Source organism: Equus asinus, chromosome 30, assembly GCF_041296235.1.
Source record: "Equus asinus isolate D_3611 breed Donkey chromosome 30, EquAss-T2T_v2, whole genome shotgun sequence".
NCBI lineage: Eukaryota > Metazoa > Chordata > Mammalia > Perissodactyla > Equidae > Equus > Equus asinus.
The window spans coordinates 10,752,378-10,774,115 of NC_091819.1; the positions used below are offsets into that span (position 1 = coordinate 10,752,378).

Sequence of the window (21,738 nt, forward strand, 5' to 3'; positions counted from 1 at the left end):
CCAGCATTTGTTTCTCCAGGAAACTTTCCTTTACTTCCCAGTCCAGCTTATTATTCCTCATTTGTGTTCCCAAAGATGCTGCTACTTCTTAAATTTAAATATCACTTATTATACTAAAGGCCAAAGCTTAACTATTTATCTGTCTCTACCGCTAGGCTATAAACTGCATAATGGCAGGGGCTGTGTCTGTATTATTCACTCGTATGATGCTCACATACACAGGAGTTCCTCAAGAAATAAGTTAAATGAATGAATGAATACATTGTGCAGAGAACTTAGATTTCAAGTTAGAAGACTGGGTTGCCTCCTGGCTCTATCACCTACCAGGTAGTGATACAGAAACCAGTTAATATCTCAAGTCTCTATTTCCCTACCCACAAATTATACAATATATTATTTGCCTTATCTCCCAACATTATCAAATTAATAACATGACTCAAAATACATAAAGCCATGTTGTTTACTGACAAGCATATTAATATAATATGATTAAAACATAAATTGGATCTTTTTACTTCCTTTCTCAAAGATCTAGCTAAAAAAATTAATCCAGAAAATAAATTTCAAATTCTATAGCATTTTATTAAGATCTTTCATCATCTGGCCTAAATGTTTCTTTCTAAAGCTGTCTCAGATACTGTGTCATAGTCATATCTCTTTTTTCCAGTCCATTTAGATTATACTCTATTCCTAAGCCATACCATATGTGATCATTCTCTATAAGATGACATATGATTAAATTTCACTCTAAAATGTATTTTGCAAGTGTACCAGAATACTCATGGCCACTGCCCATTGCATTCTGTAACTGTAACAACAATAACATTAATGGTAGTGAAAATGTTTACATTATTTCAAATTTTACATGAGCTTTCTAGCCATTCTTTCTTGATCTTCACTATAATCTCCTGAGTTTTCTTCCCACTATGCAAGTGAGAAAACTGGTGAGTGAGGTTTCCAATGTCTATACTCTCCCCTCCTTCCCAGAAGTCTCTTTTCTCATTTTTTTATTTACTGAAATATTAATAATCCTTTAACACCTTCAAGTGTAACCTACTTTCCTAAGATTTAATCTCGTTGGTTACTATTAATTATACCTTTCTCTACATTTCCATGGCACATTATTTGTATGTGAATTTTTCAGATATTTTATTCTGCATTAAAGAGTACCCTTTTTGATAGAGTTTGAACTCTGATGGAGATCAAAGTTTTAAAATATCAAAATGTCTAGCACAGTGCTCTGAATATACAAGTCACTCATTATAGGGTGAAAATAAGTTAGATAATTTAGGTGGAAAATATAAGATCTGTAAGTGGGCTAGGTGGCTGGTGGCTCTTAACATCCCTTTCAGCTACATTTTATTTTATAAAATTGCATTTGACAGAAGTAAGGTCAGCCAAGACATTAAAGTTCTTAGCTATAGTTTTCCTGAATTTGATAATATGACTTACAAAGTATTTTGTATATTTAGTTCACACACTATCCACATAACAGAAGTATGACACTCAAGCCATAAGAGGACCTGAAGGTCGTGTGAATCTGGACCCGAATCGCGCCTTCCTTAGTGTGTGTCTGTGTAATTCACTTCTTCAAATCTCAGTTTTCTCATTCGTCATATAGGGAGAGTCCAAGTAGGGCTGTTATGAGGATAAAATAAGATACAACATAGAAAGCATTTATCAGCGTGCCCGGAGCATATTCAGATCTCAGTAAGATGACTATTGATGTTATTATAAGAATAAGAAAGTCGCACATGTAAGACAGGATAGATACAATTTACATCGTGTGTGATTGCTGTTCAAATACTCTATGCACATAGCTTTTAGAGTTTTCCTTTGTAGTTCTCTCTACTTAGCCTTCGCTACTTAGTAAAAATTGTTAAATTCCCATTTTTGTTTTAGTGCATCCTATTTTATCACTTGTACCAATCTCACATTGTCCTCCTTGCTTCTCTTTCGTGCTGCTCCTTCATCTATGCTACCTTTTTCTTTTACTTTCTTCTTACCTATTGGCTTGACATAAACACATCTGTATAAGACACTGCCAAATTTTGTTGGTCTGATTTACTGAGCATCTCATCAGCTTCTCTTGAGGAAGACTCAAAAAGCGCTGGAAGTAACAATTCCCTGTGCTTAATTAACTGGACAACCACTGTTATCCATCGTATGTAATTACTCTGCAATCAGATAGGTCCAAACAATTATACTCTTACTTCTTTTTATTTTCAAATTGCTATAAATTATTTGTAATCTGTGGCCCATCTTAACATGACAATACATACAGATGCTAAAAGTAATTTGTAAATTAAAAATCCTATGTGATATAGTTTGTGATTGAAACAATAGTAATTATTGGAAGGATATGTTGGTGAATTTGAAACAAATGTTTTAAACTCAAATGGAATAGAATGACAAATCTGGCTCAAGCAAAAGCCGTGTATTCCCGGAATAGGTTATTATATCCACAAGTTGGCAAAGATTTCCAATTAAATGTTAGAGACTATGAAAGAAATAACCCTTCACACGTGATGTGACATTTCCCGAAAAATATCACCTGTATCCTTAGCTATCTCTTATTATCTGATGATACAATATGAGATTTAATTTAAGATTTGGAGTCAGCATTTCAGAGCTTTAATTTAAGAAACTTTACCTTGCTTTACTTTTCCAAACCTTTGTATCTCTCACATTTGAAAGTTCTCATAACTTTGAAAAAAACCTTTTCAAGAGAAAACTTGAGAATATTGAAAACATCTTAAGGTCTATTTCATTTCTTATTTGGAAACCTAACGACAGCTTATGATATAGCTGGATCCACAGCTCAGGTGTTTTGAACACAGGAAAGGCTGCTCTATTCGTTTCAATACTCCAGGCTAGAGCAGATATATTTAAGAGATTACTGCAAAACATAAAATAATTTTTTTTAATACCTCCGGGAACATACAAATGCTTTGACTATATTTTGACTTCTCTTCTCATTTTGATGCCATTCCAAAGTTTATTTCAGCTCTTGGAAATGCACGGATATTCCCTTTTACAATATTTCTAAATTATCACTCATTTTCACCTATGGAGGAATTCTTTGGACTATTATTGTATTCAACTTTGCAATAACACAATTTATAAAAGATCTTAATTTTCTATTAAGTCTTGGCGCCACTCCAGATGGGGTTAGTTACTTAAGCATAAAAATTTTTTCATTATTAAGTGTTTTCATCTACAAGGTGACCTTAGAAAAGTTATCATATATCCTACATTTCTCTGGACAGTCTTGATTTTAAATATTTTGTCCAATTAAGAGACCATATGCTGTGAATTTATCTTCAGTAAATATGATCAACATGCCTTAAGGCATGTGAGAATTTATTCTATTGTCACCTTTCTTATAAGTGTTGTTTTCAATCTTTATAAACTCTTTTTTTTTTTTGAGGAAGATTAGCCCTGAGCTAACCTCTGCTGCCAAACCTCCTATTTTTTGCTGAGGTAAATCGGCCCTGAGCTAACATCCATGCCCACCCATCTTCCTCTACTTTATATGAGGGACATCTGCCACAGCACAGCTTGATAACCTGTGTGTAGGTCCACACCTGGGATCCAGACCAGCAAGCCCCAGACCACCAAAGTGGAATGTGCAAACTTAACTGCTGCGCCATGGGGCCAGCCCCTTTATAAACTCTTTTTGATCTATGGGAAGAGACTTTGTTTTATTCCTCCAGTTTCTCTCTTTAGACTCAACTTCTCTCTCTCTCTAACTATGTGCCTCTATCTCTATATTTGGGGTCACCAGTCTTTTGTATTTTTATTTTACCTAAAAGATCAAATCAACATCCTTTTATGGAAAGAAGGGTTTTGCTTTGTATTTTTATAAAACTATGATGATTTAAACTTTCTCACAGGATAAAGCAATCTTTATTCTATATCTACTGAAGATAACAGTAAAATTATATGTTATCAAGATAAACGGTAAAATTATATACTATCAAAAATGGCGACATTTGGTTAATATTATTCTCTAGATTCTCTGATTAACTCATTATTAACATTACTCTTCAAGTCTTCAAAATAAGTATCATTATTATTACTATATTATTCCTACTCTTTTTGGTTCCCAACCTCAATCTCTTAATCATTATACTCTGCTGCTAACCACAATATTTCTTCAAATTTTGTTATGCACCCCCTTACCGCCTACCTTTCAGTCACCTAGGGTTAATCTTTGTCCTATCAACATTCAATGCACTTTCATTTATCCATGTCTGTGCTCAGGTCTAAGCCTTGAATGCTTTTCTCACATTTCTCACATATGAAAATCCTTGTCAGTTTTCAAGGCAAAATTTAAAGGCATGTCTTCCATGAAGACTTCCCTAATAATTGAGATCAAAATAAATGTAATATCTTTGCAAAACACAGAAATTTATGATACTAAATACTAACACATGAACTGGTGCTGTCTGATTTAGTTCATTGGCATTCTTAGTAGAATTCTGATTGCTGCCTAAAATCAAGAAGAAAGGACAGAAGAACAGAAAATGCTTGCGTTTTGAAGTGAAAGATATACAGGTTTAGATCAGGCTTTAGCATTAAGAACTGACTTACCCAGTGAATAAGGAGATGTGAGGGAAATGGAGAATAGTTAATTCCTTCCTCATCCCTGCCTTGAACTATGGAATCCACCCTGAGGTTAAGGAATTAACATACATTAGCTGGTATTCATTCAATGTTTATTGACTTGAATTACGTCCTTTCTGTTGAAAATTAAACAGCCATTTTGCAGTGCATCATGGGCTAATCTATTAATTTAGTTTATTCCGACCTTGTGTATTTTGGATGACCTGGAAAGGGAAAAAAAGCATAGGTTAAGTAGCATTGATTTTTCGGAGAAGATGAGCAATAAGGAGCCTTGGGTGAGAAGGTGGAGGTTTTAGGTATTTTCACAGAGGGTTATTCTATGATTATACAATTAATGAGTTAGAGACACTGCAGGAAGGGAAGACGGCTGGGGAAACAGCAACAAAGGGAGAAAGTTACGAGGATTCAATATGATGAGCTCACGATATGGCTTCAAACTGGCCGTGATGGATGGTTTTGGCTTTTAGAGGAGTTCATTTAGTAAATAACTAAATGCCAGACACTGTCCTAGGCATTTTATGTCTCCTATTATATTTCTTCCAAAAAGGAATTTTGGTTGATAAAACCTGTCAGAACGGTATTGTTATCATTTTTAGGCATGTATAAAAATCTACTTGCATTGAAAACACTACCAAAAATGTGTTTTAACTTCACTATAGTTGACTACTAAAAGTCACATGACTTTTAGTTGAATTACTATCTTGACTCCGAATTAACGTTCTCAGAAAGCCTGTATGCCTCTATAAACATGAATATGAGGGTTCAAAGTTTTCCTTAGTAAACCAAAAGTCAAGAGACCATAACAAATTTCCCATGCAATCAACAGCAAATGCTTTGCATTCAGTACAGCATTCTCTTTCTTATTAATCCTTCTTATTATGGACTTTTCACTTGGTGTTATTATAAATAGTGAACCAGTACAGTCAGTAAAAACAGCAGTTTTCTCAAAACACAAAAAAGGTGAGTCCCAATTGCTAAAAGCCAAATGTAACAAATAACGGGGATATACAGGCAACTAGAGATTGGCCCCATTGCCTGCTCCATGTCTTCGAGCTTCAGTCTTTGGAGGGACCTTGGCAAAACTGGGCAAAGTTTCAAAACCACTACATGAGAAAGTTAAAATAAAATGCGTTAGGTTAATTATAGGTGTATATTTCATTTTTATTCTGAAGATTTATTTTGAGATTTAAATTTTATTTTCATAACTAGGATTAACTAACAGTAATATTTTCAGATTGGCAAATGATAAATTAAAGAGAGTGAAATATCCTAAAATAGGTATAATTATTTTTTAAGGAACTATTGACCTTCAACAAATAGTTATTTCTCCAGCAAAAACGGGTTTATTTGGGATCAGCAAAGAATGACAATTTGGGGTCTGTAACCATGGTAAGCCATGTGCAAGTCCCCCAGCAGCAAGGGAGGAGAAAACCTTTTTATGGGGGGAAAAGGAAAGTGGGAGCACCATTCTAAACTAAGAGTTCAGAGGTTAAGTGGCATTTCATTGGCTGAGTTGTGACAGGCTCTCATTGGCTGAGCTTCTTGTCAGTCAAGAAGAGGAAATCCTTCTTCTTCCTGTGGGCTCTGCTGTGATGTGGAGCATGAGAGCTCTCCCTTTTGGCTTCCTTACTCCAATTTAATAAGATCTCTGTTTATTAATTTTCACAGAATGTGAGGTAACCTCCCTTTATAGAGGTAATCCAGGAATTACTAAAGAAATGGAAAATGAAAATAATTTCCCTTCAAATGATTCTTTGGTAAGAAGATCCCAATTTAAACAAAATGTTCCTACTCCGTGTTTATAATCCTATGCTACAACATAGAGTAAAACACAGAATAAGATCGGTAAATTAAAAATCTTAAACAATGAGTTTAATACCAGTCATACTAGTCAGTTGAAACTTTCTCCCAGGATTATTTTTTGTTGTAAGAAAAATCTATCACACCTCCCTGAAAACATATGTCTGGGTCATAGTTTTTTAAAATAGAAATTTATTTTTTTCTAAACAGTTACAAAATACATGTAACATAAAATTTACCATCATGACCATTTTTAAGTGTGCAGTTCAGAGGCATTAAGTACATTCATATTGTTGTGCAGCCATCACTTCTATGCATCTCCAGAATCCTTGCCCATTTTATAATTGGGTTGTTTATTATTTTTGTTTTTTATTCAGTTATAGGTGTTCTTTATGTATGCTGGATATTGACCCCATATCAGATACACAATTTGCAAATATTGCCTCCTATTCTGTAGGTTGCCTTTTCACTCTGTAATTGTATCCTTTTATGAACAGAAGTTTTAATTTTGATGTATTTCAATATGTCTATTTTTACTTTTTGTTGCCTATGTCAAAGAACCAACTTTGTCTTTATCAATCCTCTGTTTTATTTTTCTATGTTATTACTATCTTCTCTATCTTTTTGTTATCTCTTTTTTCTATTACAGGTGCATATTGATTTTTCAGTCTTTTTGGGTTTGCAATGTAAGCATTTGAGGTTATAAATTTCATGCTTAGAACTATTTTATTTTTTTTTTTGAGGAAGATTAGCCCTGAGCTAGCTGCTGCCAATCCTCCTGTTTTTGCTGAGGAAGACTGGCCCTGAGCTAAGATCTGTGCCCCTCTTCCTCCACTTTATATGTGGGATGCCTACCACAGCATGGCTTGCCAAGCTGTGCCATGCCCGCACCCGGGATCCAAACTGGCGAACCCCAGGCTGCCAAAATGGAAAGTGTGAACTTAACCACTGTGCCACCGGGCTGGCCCCAGAACTATTTTAACTATATCTAACAGTTGCTCATACATAGAATTGTTCAGTTCTAAATATTTTCTTATTTCTATTTTTTTACATTTCTCTGTTTTAGCTTTTTCAGATTTTTGCTTCTGAAGAATCCTAATTTTCCTGCCAGTTCAACACATTTTAAAGGATTTATTTTAGTCCAGCATATTTAATTATTTTCATGGTGGAGACAATCTACCATCCTGCTGTATATGAAAACTTTGTTCATTATTTTTAATTGTCTTTTTGTTACTATTTCAAAGTGCAGATATAAAGAAAAGAAAAAGAGGATGCTATTTTTTAATACAGGTTTTTTTTTGGGGGGGGAGATGAGCCATGCTTAGCATTATTGATGAGTAAAATTTACGCTTGAAAACATTTTAATTGCAAAAAGAAAAGTTAGACTTTTATCATCATACTATGATGATAACTTAACAAGTTTAAATGAATATATGACATTTCTTTCTATCCACTAATATATCAAGTGCACCTATGTATAAGGCTATTTGTATTTACAGAGGGAGATGGGATCATAACATACTCACTTTGGGACAGCCCCAACGTCTCCTCCCAAATTTGACTAATAACGTTATTCTCATTTTTAGGGACTATTTAAAGATGCTTTTAATAGGAGCTTCAGTTCATCACAGTGTATTCAATTTTTTAAAAACTAAAAATGTTTTAATACCAATTATAGGTGTTAGTTTTTAATTCACGTTCTTAAGCATTACTCTTTGACTTTAGCAGTGTCATTTAATCCATCCTAATTAGGGCTTGGTTTCCAAATCTGTAAACTGAAAAAATGCACTGTACACACACACAGTACTTTCCACTCAGTAGAGACTCAAGAATTCAAAGAATCTGTGCTTTTTAGTATTATACAATTTTCATGAAAATAATTTACTTTTTGGGAAATGCGTACTGTCAATTGTAAATTTTACTGTTAAGCAAGGCTGTAAAATTTGAGCAATGATAAAGATCAAGGTAATGTATTATTTTATAATAGCATCTTTTATTTAAATATCCTAAAAATATTTTATGAATTTTATGCCTGGGAGTTACCCCATCTACCTCTGAGATACAACATTTATGGACCCATTTGTCCTGACCTGGTCTCTCTACCTCATTCTTGTGTCTAACTTTAACTGTAACTTCTGTACGATGAATCTTGATTGTCCGTGCTAAAATAAGTGAGTTCTAGCACAAAAAAAAAATAAAACACAGACCTACCCAGATAGACTACAGAGAAGTTTGTTGTGTTGCAAATTTGATCAACTAGATTAAGGTCCTGGCCATTTTCCCTAAAACAGTACATTCTCTTTCATCTCCAACTTCGGCTTCAATCCAAAAAGAACTCTATATCTTGAGGAGGTGATATATATTTTTCACTAGGTCATATCATAAATGAATATTAAAATCATATCTTTTCATTTCCTCTCTCTTTCTTTTCATTCCTTTCATTATGATCTTTGGCCACACTTTTCTCATAACCAGAATGTGCCAGTGGCCTCCAAAATGGTTTCTTTAAATTAAAATATCCTTTTGTAGCTTCAGAGCCACCCCAACAACCTTGTCTTCACTTCCCCTGTGATTATGTCACCCTCCTGCTTGGCCACTATCAATAGCATTCATGGTTCACATAACATTTCTATTGGGTAGTGCTGATTTATAAACTGTTCCAGATAGAGGAAGGGTCTGAAGTTGAATATGTCTTATTTTCATCATCTATAAAATATTGAAAATAATTATGCATGCCTTACAGGGTTACTGTGGGTCTTCAGTGAGAAAATAGATACAAAATTGTGGTTGATTCTGGTTATCATTGATTTCACAGAGTATCAGTTGATCAGTGTCAATAAAAAAAGGAAAAAGAAAAACCAAGGAAACAAGCAACATTTTATTGTTAAAATATATATATATATATATATGATGTGATGGCATAGGAAAATTTTCAATATGTAATTCCTTGTAAAATATTATGAATCACATACTAGCTATTTAGAGATACATTTAATCTTAAAAAGTTTGTGTATAAATTTTCTTCTACAGAATTGCATGAATTTAAAGAAGGAAATCAGAAATCTGAAAAAAAGACACTTGAATTTTTTAAGTGCAGGTGCTTGATTTTATATCATAGAAAGTTAAGAATCTAAGTGATAAAGTGATTTATTTAAGGTCAGAAAACAATTTAGTGCAAAAACGTGAGCATCTAGAATTCTTCCTCTGCACGGGTTTTCACTTTTCAGTTTTCCTTTATCATTTTATGTAATACACAGTGTTCCTTCTCTATTACGTGGCTACTTGCTAACTTTCATGTGAATGGTTACGTGAATTACAAACTCATGGGAAAAAAATTAAATTATCTCTGATTTTCTTTTGATTGTTAATTTTTTTTATTACAGAGTCAGTTGCTTTTTAAAATACCTAAGGGGAAAGAAAAAATACTTGTTGTGTCTAATCTGTAATTAGGAGAACTGAGTCATTTTCCATTGATGGGGCAAATTACCGGCAATTTTCCAATTTGCCAGATTTTCACATATATCACATGAATAATTGAATAATGAGAATGAGCCAAATCCAGAGTAGTTAATTTTAGTTGGGTGAATTCAGCGCCATCTGGACTTCTGGCTTTACTAACTTTTAATTGACCTAGTTCTTTCTGAAAAGTCCTAATATCTAATTTATAAAATAACTATTCATGCTCAACCCAGAATAAGTAAAGCCACTTGTTAAAATACGTAATTGCAATTGTGTTCTAAATTGAATAAATGAAATAAATGGCTGATTTGGGGTATTAAAAATACATTTCTTTTCACTGTCAATTTAATAATTATATAGCAATTTAGCTTGATTTCTTAACATTTAACTTCTATTTTCTTGCCCCCCCCTTCAGCCTTTATTGACTATTATTTCTGTATTACCTAGTTGCAGGCTTCCAGTTAGAATTTGTCAGCTTTACAGAAAAACATGATCACCTTCAAATTCACAGCCATCCTAACACCATCTGAATTATTTCTTTCCTATGAAATATCTTAGTTAAATTATTATCAAAAAAAGTCATTTTACCATTTAACTTATGTTTATATGGACATCAAAATATTAATGTTTCTACAAAATTTAATTTTAATTACTCTCTGAGGATCTTCTTGGCATGATCTTCCTATTAAATTTAACAAAAACTTAATTTCCGCCTGCTACTAAGAATTAAACTTGGAAAATTAAAATATGTTATCTAATTATTAGAGTTATCATTATGTCCTCCACCAGTATAAAATAATGTCTTAGTATCCCCCATCTCATCTTGATGGTAATATGACATTTATTTTACATGTTAAAATTTTAAATTTATATTTCTCTGAAGTTGGTGCATTAAAAATAAAACTGTTAAAAGTCTACACATTGAAAAGTATTTTATAGCCATGATTTTTGTTTGTTTGTTTTTTTCACTGAGGAAGATTTTCCCTGAGCTAACATCTATGGCCAATCTTCCTCTTTTTGTATATGAGCCACCACCACAGCATGGCCACTGGCAAATGGGTGGTGGAGGTCCACACCCCCGGGTCCACACCAGGGAACCAAACCCTGGCTGCTGAAGCAGAGCACACTGGACTTAACCCTTAGGCGACCAGGATGGCCCTGATTTTGTTTCTTAATAAGTACTTAAAATAATACTCAGCAGATAGGAGCTGAATATTCTCTGCATTCTGAGAAACATTTGTATTATATTTGAATATTTACAGTGTTTAACTATTAAAAATTATTCTTATTAAGGAACTCTGTAGTCATGGGATTCTTGCCTATTTTCCAAATTTATGAACTGAGAAACCAGCAAAAGCAGTTCTGTTTCTGAGAGGCATGAGGAGTATTGAAAGTGGGAGATGTAACTAAGCCGTGGCATCATATATTATGTATACTTAACACATAATATATGTATTTTTTTTGTTTTTTGTTCTTGCTATCATAATTGGTTTTGGTTTGTTTCTTTCTTACCGACCTTATTTTTTTAATTCACAATGTTATTTTTTTTATGAAGGGTGTTTAATAATCTCTACTACAACTTTCTATTATAAAAAACCAAACCAACTTCTGCCTATACAAAGATGCCACCAAAAATACTTTCTTTTTTATTTTTTTGCAGAAGATTAGCCTTAGCTAACATCTACCACCAATCCTCCTCTTTCTGCTGAGGAAGATTGGCCCTGAGCTAACACCTGTGCCCATCTTCCTCTACTTTGTATGTGGAACACCCGCCACAGCATGGCTTGACAAGCAGTGCGTAGGTCCACACCTGGGGTTGGAACTGGCAAACCCCATGCTGCTGAAGTGGAACGTGCAAACAACTGCTAGGCCACCTGGCTGGCCCCCAAAAATACTTTCAATAGAGAAACATAGATATATAAACAATCCTTATAAACATATATGGAGAAAAATGTAGTTTTGTATCTATATTATATATAATTAAATTCCAAATTTTATTCAAAAATGCTTGGTTTTGTGCTCCAATGTTAATCTCAACAAATAGCATTTTATATAGTCATATGGCCCTCTATAGATTCTTACAAAAACCTACCCTTAAAAGCACACATAACTCTCCTTCAGATTTCTCCAATTGTTCTTTTACTAAATTAAATTGTTCATGTAATTACAAAGGAAGAGTTTTTCCACCTGACTTTGTTTTCTAATCAACATCTTTTATATTTTTATATACTCCAAAAACTCTAAAAGATTTTTAAATATCGTCTATACTTTTTATTTTCTTTCCACAGATCTTCAGAAAGATGTATAAAATTAATAGAAAAGATTTTCAACTCATCATTTTGCACAGACACCTGTATTAAAAGTTTAGTAACTTCTCCTTACCTTTTAACAAGATTATTAGCCTCTTAGCAGTGTTTTGTATTAAAAATGCAATTACGTTTTTATTCTCCATTAGAAAATAAATGAAAGTAGTTTTAAAATATTAGCATTGTTACAGCAATTCACCTTCAAGGAAAATGAATTAGATATAGTTTTCTGGATTTCTCCCACTAAGTACAGCTAAAACCCCCTGAATATTATGTATAAAAAAAATGTTAGAAGACTTTAAAATTTGTAGGGAAGAAGGTGGACTGGCCAGCGACATTGAAATGAAACAATGTCAGGTGATCATTTCTAGGTTTGCCTTTTGCCTCATATATCCCAGACTTGGAGCTCAACAAGCCAGCAAACCAGAAACACTAAGAGATATAGACAAAATAAGCCTCTGTAAGAGCTTGCTCTTTAGCCAACAGACCAGAAAAATGGTGGCCTAGAAAGACAGAAAAATTTTAGATAATAATCTCTCTAACCCCACACAAACACTACAGAAAACCACTCTGTCTTCATCTTTCCCAGCCCAGCAAAGGCCAAATAGGACCCTAGACTTCCAGCCTCACCCGGCTGTAATGAGGGACCCAACCTCTAGGTTAAGGTGGTTCCAGGGAAGGCTAGCTGAGTGCAAGCCTAGAATTTCATCCCTGCTGAGTGGTAAGGAGATCTCTCCTTCATGGTGTCAGTGGAATCTACATCTGGAGCCTAAACTTTCCTCCCTACTGCGCATTAACCGGATGCTCCTTGCTCTATCCATTGGTGTGGTGTCAGAGGAAGCTGGACAGATAACAAGACTTTTACTACCACCCAGCAGAAATGAAGCTATCCCCTCCCACCGTCATGGGATCAGTAGAAGCCAGGTGGGGAGCAGTAGTACTGCTAGTAATACTAGTAGTATTGGTAGTAGTATAACTAGCACTGCTACTAATCAGAGCAAGGGTGGTATCAGCAGAAGTCTAGTGCAGGCTGGACCTCCTACCCTCTAGGAGCCCCTCCCTACTTTGGGGGTCAACAGAGATTGAGTAGGACAATGGGATATCTACTTGCACCTGTCAATAATATGGCAGTGCTCTCCCCTTCTACTACATAAGTGGTGTCAGGGAAAGCCACCTAAGAGAAATGATTTAAATAAGACCCAGTTCTTCTAACGTAATATCCAAAATATCTAAGTTTTAATTAAAAATCAGCTGTCATAACAAGAACCAGGAAAATCTCACTTGGAATGAAAAAAAAATATGAATAGCTGAAAGCATTGAGATAGAGAGATTTGAGAAAGATTTAAAAGCAGACATCATAAAATTGTGTCATTGCACAGGTATGGACATGCTTAAACAAAGGAAAAAAGAAGAAACCCTCAGCAAAGCAACAGAAAGTCTCGAAAAAGATAGTTATGAAAAAGAATTAGGGGCCACCTGGTGGCATAGTGCTTAATTTTGTGCAGTCCACTTCGGGGGCCCAGGATTCACTGGTTTGGATGCCAGGCACACATCTGTGCATTGCTCATCAAGCCATGTTGTGGCCTCACCTCATATATAAAATAAAGGAAGATTGGCATAGATTTTAGGTCAGGGACAATCTTCTTCACCAAAAAAACAAACAAACAAAAGAATCGAATGGAAATTTCAGATTGGAAGAATACAAAAAATGATTTAAGAAACTCAGTGGAAGACTTTAACATCCTTCTATCAGAAATAGTCCAATAACCCAGCAGAAAAATCACCCAAGAAGAAATACACAATCTGAATAGACCTATATCTATTAAATACATTGAGTCAATAATTAATAACCTTCCAAATCAGAAAGCACTCTGCCCAGATGGATTCACTAGTGAATTATACCAAACATTTGAGGAAGAAATTTTATCCGTTTTCCACGATCTCTTTCAGATAGAAGCAGAAGAAATACCTCCCAAGTAATTCCAAAAGGCTAGCATTACTCTAACACCAAGACCAGACAAAGATATTACAAGTAAAGAAAATTATGGAACAATATCTCTCACTTACTTAGATGCAAAAATCCTCAAGAAAGGGTTAGCAAATTGAATCCAACAATGTATAAAAAGAACTATAAATCATGACCAAGTGGGAATTACCCCAGGCAGGCAAAGCTGATTCAATATTTGAAAATTAATTAATGTGATCCATCACATCAACAAGGTGAAAGAAAACTCACATGATCATATCAATAGATGAAGAAAGAGCATTTGACAAAACCCAACACTCATTCACAATAAAAACTCTCAGTAAGTTGGGAATAGTAGGGAATGCCTCAACCTAATAAAGAATATCTACAAAAACCCTACAGTTAACATTACACTTCATGGTGAGAAATTAGAAGCTTTCCCCCTAAGATCAGGAACAAGGCAAAGATATCCCATCTCACCATGCCTTGTCCATATCCCATGGGAATTTGTAGCTAATGCAGTAAGACAAGAAAAGGAAATAAAAGTTTTACAGATTGGGAAAGAAGAAAGAAAACTGTTCACAAGTTCCATGAAAATCTACATCTAAAATCTGAAAGAATCAACAAAACAACTCCTGGAACTCTAATGATTACAGCCAAGTTGCATGATGCAAGGTTAATATACAAAGTCCATTGCTTTCCTGTATACTAGCAATGAACAAGTAAAATTTGAAATTAAAGACACAATAACATTTACAGTAGCACCTCCAAAAATGAAATACTTAGGTATAAATCTAGTTAAATATTTATAAGATCCATATGAGGAAAACTTCAAAACTCTAATGAATGAAATCAAAGAAGAACTAAATAAATGGAGTGATATTCTATGTTCATGAATAGAAAAATACAATATTGTCAAGATGTCAGCTCTTCCCATTTGATCAGTGCTATCTCAATTAAAAACCCAGCAAATTATGGTATGGATATTGACAAACCAATTCTGAAGTTTATATGGAGAGGCAAAAGGCCCAAAATAGCATCATAATATTGTAGGAGAAAACAAAGTTGGAGAACTGACGCTACTCAATTTTAAGACTTACTATAAAGCTATCATCTTTAAGACAGTGTGGTATGGGTGAAAGAATATATAAGTAAATCAATGGAACAGAATAGACACCCACATAAATATGGTCAACTGATCTTTGACAAAGGAGCAAAAGGCAACACAAGGGAGCAAAGATAGCCTTTCCAGCAATGCTGGAATAACTAGACATTCACATGCCAAAAAAAAATGAATCTAGACACAGACCTTACACGTTTAAAAAAAATTACCTCAAAATGGATCACAGACCTAGATGTAAAACAGAAAACTGTAAAATTTCTAAAAAACAGCATAGGAGAAGATCCAGATGTTCTCGGGTTTGGTGATGACTTCTGAGAAACAGCACTAAAAGCAAGACCCAGATCTGCAGAAGCTAGAATTAATGGGTACAGGGTCTCAGTCTTGGTTGCGCAACAATATGAATATACTTCAACTACTGAACTGTGTACTTAAAAATGGTTACAATGGTACATTTTATGTTACACGTATTTTGCCACAACTTAAAAAAAAAAGAAAGAAAAGAAAACATCTTCCATTGTCACTCTCAGAGGTATATTTATATCCTCACGGTTCATCTGAAATGTTTGAGAATCTTTGGCAACACGCTTTTTCTCTCATCTGGCTGCATGCTGTTATAACCCTGAATGTTTAGTGAGACTGGTTAAATTGACAAGTAATTTTTCAGGAGTACCATCCCTTTAAGAGACTCATATTTTAATGTTTTCTGAATTTTATTTCCGAAGTATTCTACTGTGTGACTTACATAGATATATTATCTCACCTGTGTAGTTTATTGGATTTGATTTTTTATATATCTATCTCTTCTACTAAATTGTCCATGCCTGAAAGGCAAAAAAAAAAAGTAGTACACAAAGCAACCAAAACAAAAATACTACAGAAAAACATACTCAAAATAACTATAGATACCTCAAAATGGAATTCTAGAAATTATTCAAGTAACCTACAGGAAGACAGGAAAAGTGAAAAACAGAGAAACAGAATAGAAATCAAAGAGTAAAAAGACTTAAACTCTGTAATAACAATATAATATAAATGGTATAAGTACTCTAATTAAAAGACAGAGATTGGCTGAATGGATCAAAAAACATAATCCAAATGTAGATTGTCTGTGATAAACCTCACTTCACTTACGACAACATGGGAGGGAAAGAGCTCTGAGAAAGCTAACTGTCTGGAACTGAAGGTGCCATCTGTTTCAAACCAACACTACTCAAACTCAAACCAACACTACTCATTGAGCAACGGACCTCCCTCTGTAGGAGGCAGACAGCCTCTGTAACTAGAGGTAATTTGGTGATAAACAAATCAATTGAAAACTGGGGTTTCATGTCCATGTTAGTGTTTTTCCTTAAATCTTCCTACTCCAAATTTTGCATCTGTCAATATAACCTTTGATTTTCTGATTGACAGTTATCCTTATTTCATGAGATTATGTGTGAATATAATAAAGGCAAAGAAAACACATAACATTTGTTCCACAATAATTGCTCAATAAATGTCAGTTATTATTTTTCATGTTACCTTTTATCATAGACATCACTATTGGGCCTAATAATGTCCATGAATATAAATTACTAATTTAATACCAACTACATATTAAAATATTGTTAATATATCACTTAATTTTACTTGGTAATTAGAATCTTGCCTTTATTCATAACTTCATTAATAATTTGTTATTTTCATATTTTCATTGTACTTATAATAACCTTGGGGATTCAGAATACCGACTACATTTTCAGCTGAGCAATATCTTGAAGTGATCTTCTGTGTTTAAAAAGAAAGCTCAAACTGATGGCAGTAACTAAACACTTTTACATTCTATTTTCAAAATAATATAAATCTTTTCCTTTTGTTTCCTCTCTTTTTCCCAACAGTGTCCCCAGGTTGACCCCATCTGCACTCTTCCCCGATCTCCCTTTGTTCTGGGAAATTTTCTTTAGATCTCTCCCTGTGATTGACTCACCTTTTTAGTTTCCAGTTTCTTTGTCACACAGAGTAACCTTCCGTGATGTTTTCAGGCTCATCAGTATTTTAGGCTGGTTGATCCACTTCCTTTACAGTGTCAATAAAGAAGTAATAATAAAAGCCTCTAATGATGGTTTTTAGTGATTCTTATATTTGCCAATGTACTATCTTTCACTCACATCACAGATACACCTTTTATTTTTCCCTTCTTTTCTTTTAACCAAATATTACAATTGCTCAGTTTTAACTTTTCATAATTCTGGGATGTTTCAGTTTTTTCTCCTTCAGTAGTCACCCTCCCTTAAGGATCCTATTCAGTTGTTCTTCCTCTAAGCATGTTAACACTTTTTAATTAAATATAGCTTGTCTATTCACTTTGCATATTAAGTAGCACATCTCGTTTGTTCTTTTTGTTGTGATTAATCTTTCTCTCCAGATCTTTCCATTATTTGGATAGATATTTTCAAATGTAAGTGTTCTGAACTGCTAGCTACTCTTGCAACCTGTTTTTTTAAAGCAAATTTTGAGGAGGAGACTTCATTTTTGTAAGAATCAGTAGACTATATTCAGGAATTTATTTTTTCTACACGCCTACATTTCACTACAAGCAGTTCCAGTAAAGTGCTCAGACATAATATCCCCTTGCAGAAATCATAATCCTTTTCTGTGGTGGGATATTTCCTTTTATATTCAGTGATGGCCACCTTTTATCATGGAATCTAAGCTCATCTGTGGATTTACAGGACTTTCTCCTTCTCTGGAATCCTTCTGATGTGTTAGAGTTGTATCAGCAACCTTCAGATTAGTGGTTGTTTCATAAAACAGATTCTCCCATCAGCTTCCCAGTTTCGTCGTTGAGTTCCCTCAACACTGCTGGATGATCCCAGCTAAGAATGTTTCCTTTCTCATTATTTGTGTTTCTCCCCCAGAAGCTTTTATTCTCTTTACTCTAAACCTGGAGTTTGGACTATACTATATCACCTATAAAAGCAATTGATCATAAACCCCTTTAACCATTCGTTTCCTACAATTCTACCACCCTCTTCTAAGAAATGTGAATTCATCCCAAAGGTGCTTTAGCTGCTTCTACCAAGAGGATATTTACATTGTCTGTTTCTTGTATGATTGTGTAGTCGGGACAATAAAGGATTAATCTGTAGTCAGCACTTTGCTTCTATTATAGTTATATTAATTTTTGTTACTATTTCTCACATTATTCCCCATTTGATTGCTAAACTCCTCCCAGCCTCCTCCCTCCATATTTTTATCTCTTTCTCTTTGCACACCATACACTCCCTATGGTCCCCCGACCCCCCACACACATTCTCTACTGCTCTCTCACACACACAGATGTCATATATTACTATCAAAGTCTACCTTTCAATCATAATTGCTATTAATCTACAAAGAAGTTAAGAGCATTAGTTTTGGTGTCAATCCCCCTGGTTAGGTATACAGCCCTGGAGAAATAATTTGTACCAAAGGTCTCTCACTTACCAAAAGGAGATAACAAGACCATGTACCTCACAGTGCAACAGTTTAAACCTCATAATCCTGTTAAACACAAGCCTAATTAAACTATCATTTCAAATTCCACGTCGAGATAAAGTTATTTGCCAATCAAAATTTTAAATTATCATGAAAATGAAAATTTTGCTTTTTGCCAGTCAAACTAATGTTAAATTTATTGCTTGTTAATGGGTAATAAAATTAGATTTTAATGCTTTTAGGGGAAAATTTGTCAAGGTATATGTTATATATTTATTTCTCCCAGGCAAGATGGGAATTGAGTTTCTATAGCTCGGTGTCCTTCCTTTGCCTTATGGCTGATACAGATATGAAAGATGAAGATTCTTTTATAACTGAAATCGTAGGACTGTCCTCCCCAAAGCACATTAACTAACAGAGCTTATCAGCACCACCATGTACTTTTCACTGCACTCACAGACAATGACAGTTTTTCTCACCATTCCAATATGTATATACATGTTTTATCTATTAGTGGGAGTAGGTTGTTACCTAGTCATTAGTGATTCTTAATTTAAACCAAATTGTCAACTCCTAACTTCCCCCTTGAAGAAGTCACTCCTTGAAGTGACTTCACTTTGAGTCACTTGAACACTCCAAGGGCATAACTGAGAAGTGCATTCTTCCACTGAGCTTGGTTTTCTGTGAACTTTAGCCAGAGTGTATGCTCTCAAGTCAGAAACCCCATCCCTTTTCTTACATAGAAGGTTATTTCATTTTAGTTGCATGAGAACCGTGGGGCAGCAGAATTTGCCACCCCAAAACGTGTCTCTTTAGGTTGATTATTTTTAAGAATAAAAGACTCGGGAAGAAACTTTGATCTTCCCCCTAACTACCTAGAAGAATGTAAGATAGAAGATCTGTTCCAGGAAGAGCTATCACCGTAGACAACTAGAGTATAATATCATGTAAGTGTGATAGATAGGGAGGAACCTAGCAAGGCCCATTTGATCAAAGTCCTCTCCATGTTCCACTGTCTTCACAAGGCATGGCAAACATCTGTTTATCAAACATTTGCTTTTCCATCTCCCTGTGAATTGCCTTCCTCCCCTTTGAAGTTCCAAATCACCACTCCCAATATCCTCCTTTGTTTTTAGCTGAAGATGGTATTTAAGGTGGTGGCTTCAGCCATTTTGTCAAGTTAGTCAGTTTTCCTGGGTTTCTCTCATGTGTACATGTTATTAAATTTGTTTGATTTTCTCCTTTTATTTTTGTCTCATGTCAATTTAGTTCTTAGACAAGCCAGAAGAACCTAGAAGGGTAGAGAAGTATTTCTTCATCCCCTACAGAACATCTACTCATTTGTTGATTTAGGCTATATTTATTGAGTGACTACTATGGGTCATGTATCTGAGACTTAAGAATACATGGTCATAAAAAGGAGACAATGCATGTCTATGTGGAGCCTATTATATTAGGAAGAGGCAGATATTAATCAAATAACTACACAAATAAATATATTAAGTGCTAGGAAGGGAAAGAACACTCTACTATGAGTACATATAGCAATAGGGCTTGAATTAATTGGAGACAATACTGACGGGGAAGATAAGACAGCAGTTTCTCCATGTGTTATTGGTTCCTTTGAAGTTTGCATATAGAGGGTGAGAGTTAACAAATGCATTTTATATAAATCTCAAGTGTAGAAGACAGAAAGACTAAATACGTGTTAGATAACGCTTCAATTTATAATCCATAGATTCTGAGGGTAATATCCAGAGAAAGGTGACATTAGTTTACATTTCACAAGCTTTTTGTATGTAAAATGATTTTCTGACAACTAAAGCCTGATTCAAGTTGAAAGGTTATAATTTGAGGAATGAATAACTTATACCTTGCAAAATTAAGATTATACTTTTTTCTGAAAATTTATTTTGTCATAAAACACCATATCCAGCTTTCCTACCACCTGTGCATGAGAAAGACATAAAATTACTAGCAAGTTGGAATAAATTATATGTATCTTAAAAGCTGTGAGCTGCTAAAACACATTTTTATTTCCTTTAACTATGTGAGAAAAATCAGAACATTTTAAGAAGACTTTTCTTTAAAACATTTTAAAACATTTCAGGAAAACCACATATTCTACTAAACTGAATTATTATTTAAAACTAATTTTTATTATGAAAAATTTTCATAAAAAGATTGACAGTGTGTATTTATTGTCTCTAAAAATGTAATTGTTCTAAAAAAAAGATCCTTGCACTTTTCTTACTCCTCATGTTACTTGAAATGAAGTAGTATATGAAGTTGTAATTTATTGCAAGTTCAGATATTTAATTGGTTAGCTACACTGCTCTAATCTATGATTTATGAATATTTGATCCTGTGTCTAAGGCAGAGGTTGTACCATCATAAAGACATTTCAATGAGATTATTGCTTAAACATTTAAAGAAATTATCAAAAAGGATATTCATTTTTCATCAGCAGGTAACAATTCTTTTGGCATTATTCCTTCATCATGAGCATTTAATTTAGTCTCCATCTGGACCAAGATGGGCAATTTTCAGATTCTTTGAGTGTGGTTTTATTTATAAATCCTTTTGCTAATTTTACTTATTAATTTCACTAAAGCTTATTACCTTGACCAACATTTATATATATTTCAAGAATTGACATCCTGGGACAAAAATCTGTGACCTCACAAAGGTACTTATACCAACATTTATGAAGAGGTAAACAATGTTTCCAGCACCATTTAAATTAAGTGTCACAAATTTTACTTCTTCAAAATACATAATTATATATATTTTGTATAATTAATGTATAATTATAGGAATGTGAATGATGAATAATTGTGATAAGTTGTAACAGATGTTAAACTGTACTTCCAAAGTTTAGAAAGAAAAGCTTTTGCTTGTTACCTAATTCTCTCTTTCTTCAACTTAGAAAGTCATTTAATGATAGCATGTATCTATATTTTTTACATCAAAACTATTTGCTAACATCTGTTCAAAGG

At 34.0% G+C, this 21,738-nt stretch overlaps 1 protein-coding gene across 4 annotated transcripts in view; it reads left to right on the top strand.

Moving 5' to 3' along the window:
• BRINP3 (BMP/retinoic acid inducible neural specific 3) overlaps positions 1-21,738 on the top strand; it is a 393,852-nt gene that overhangs the window by 170,779 nt on the left and 201,335 nt on the right. The window lies entirely within an intron of this gene.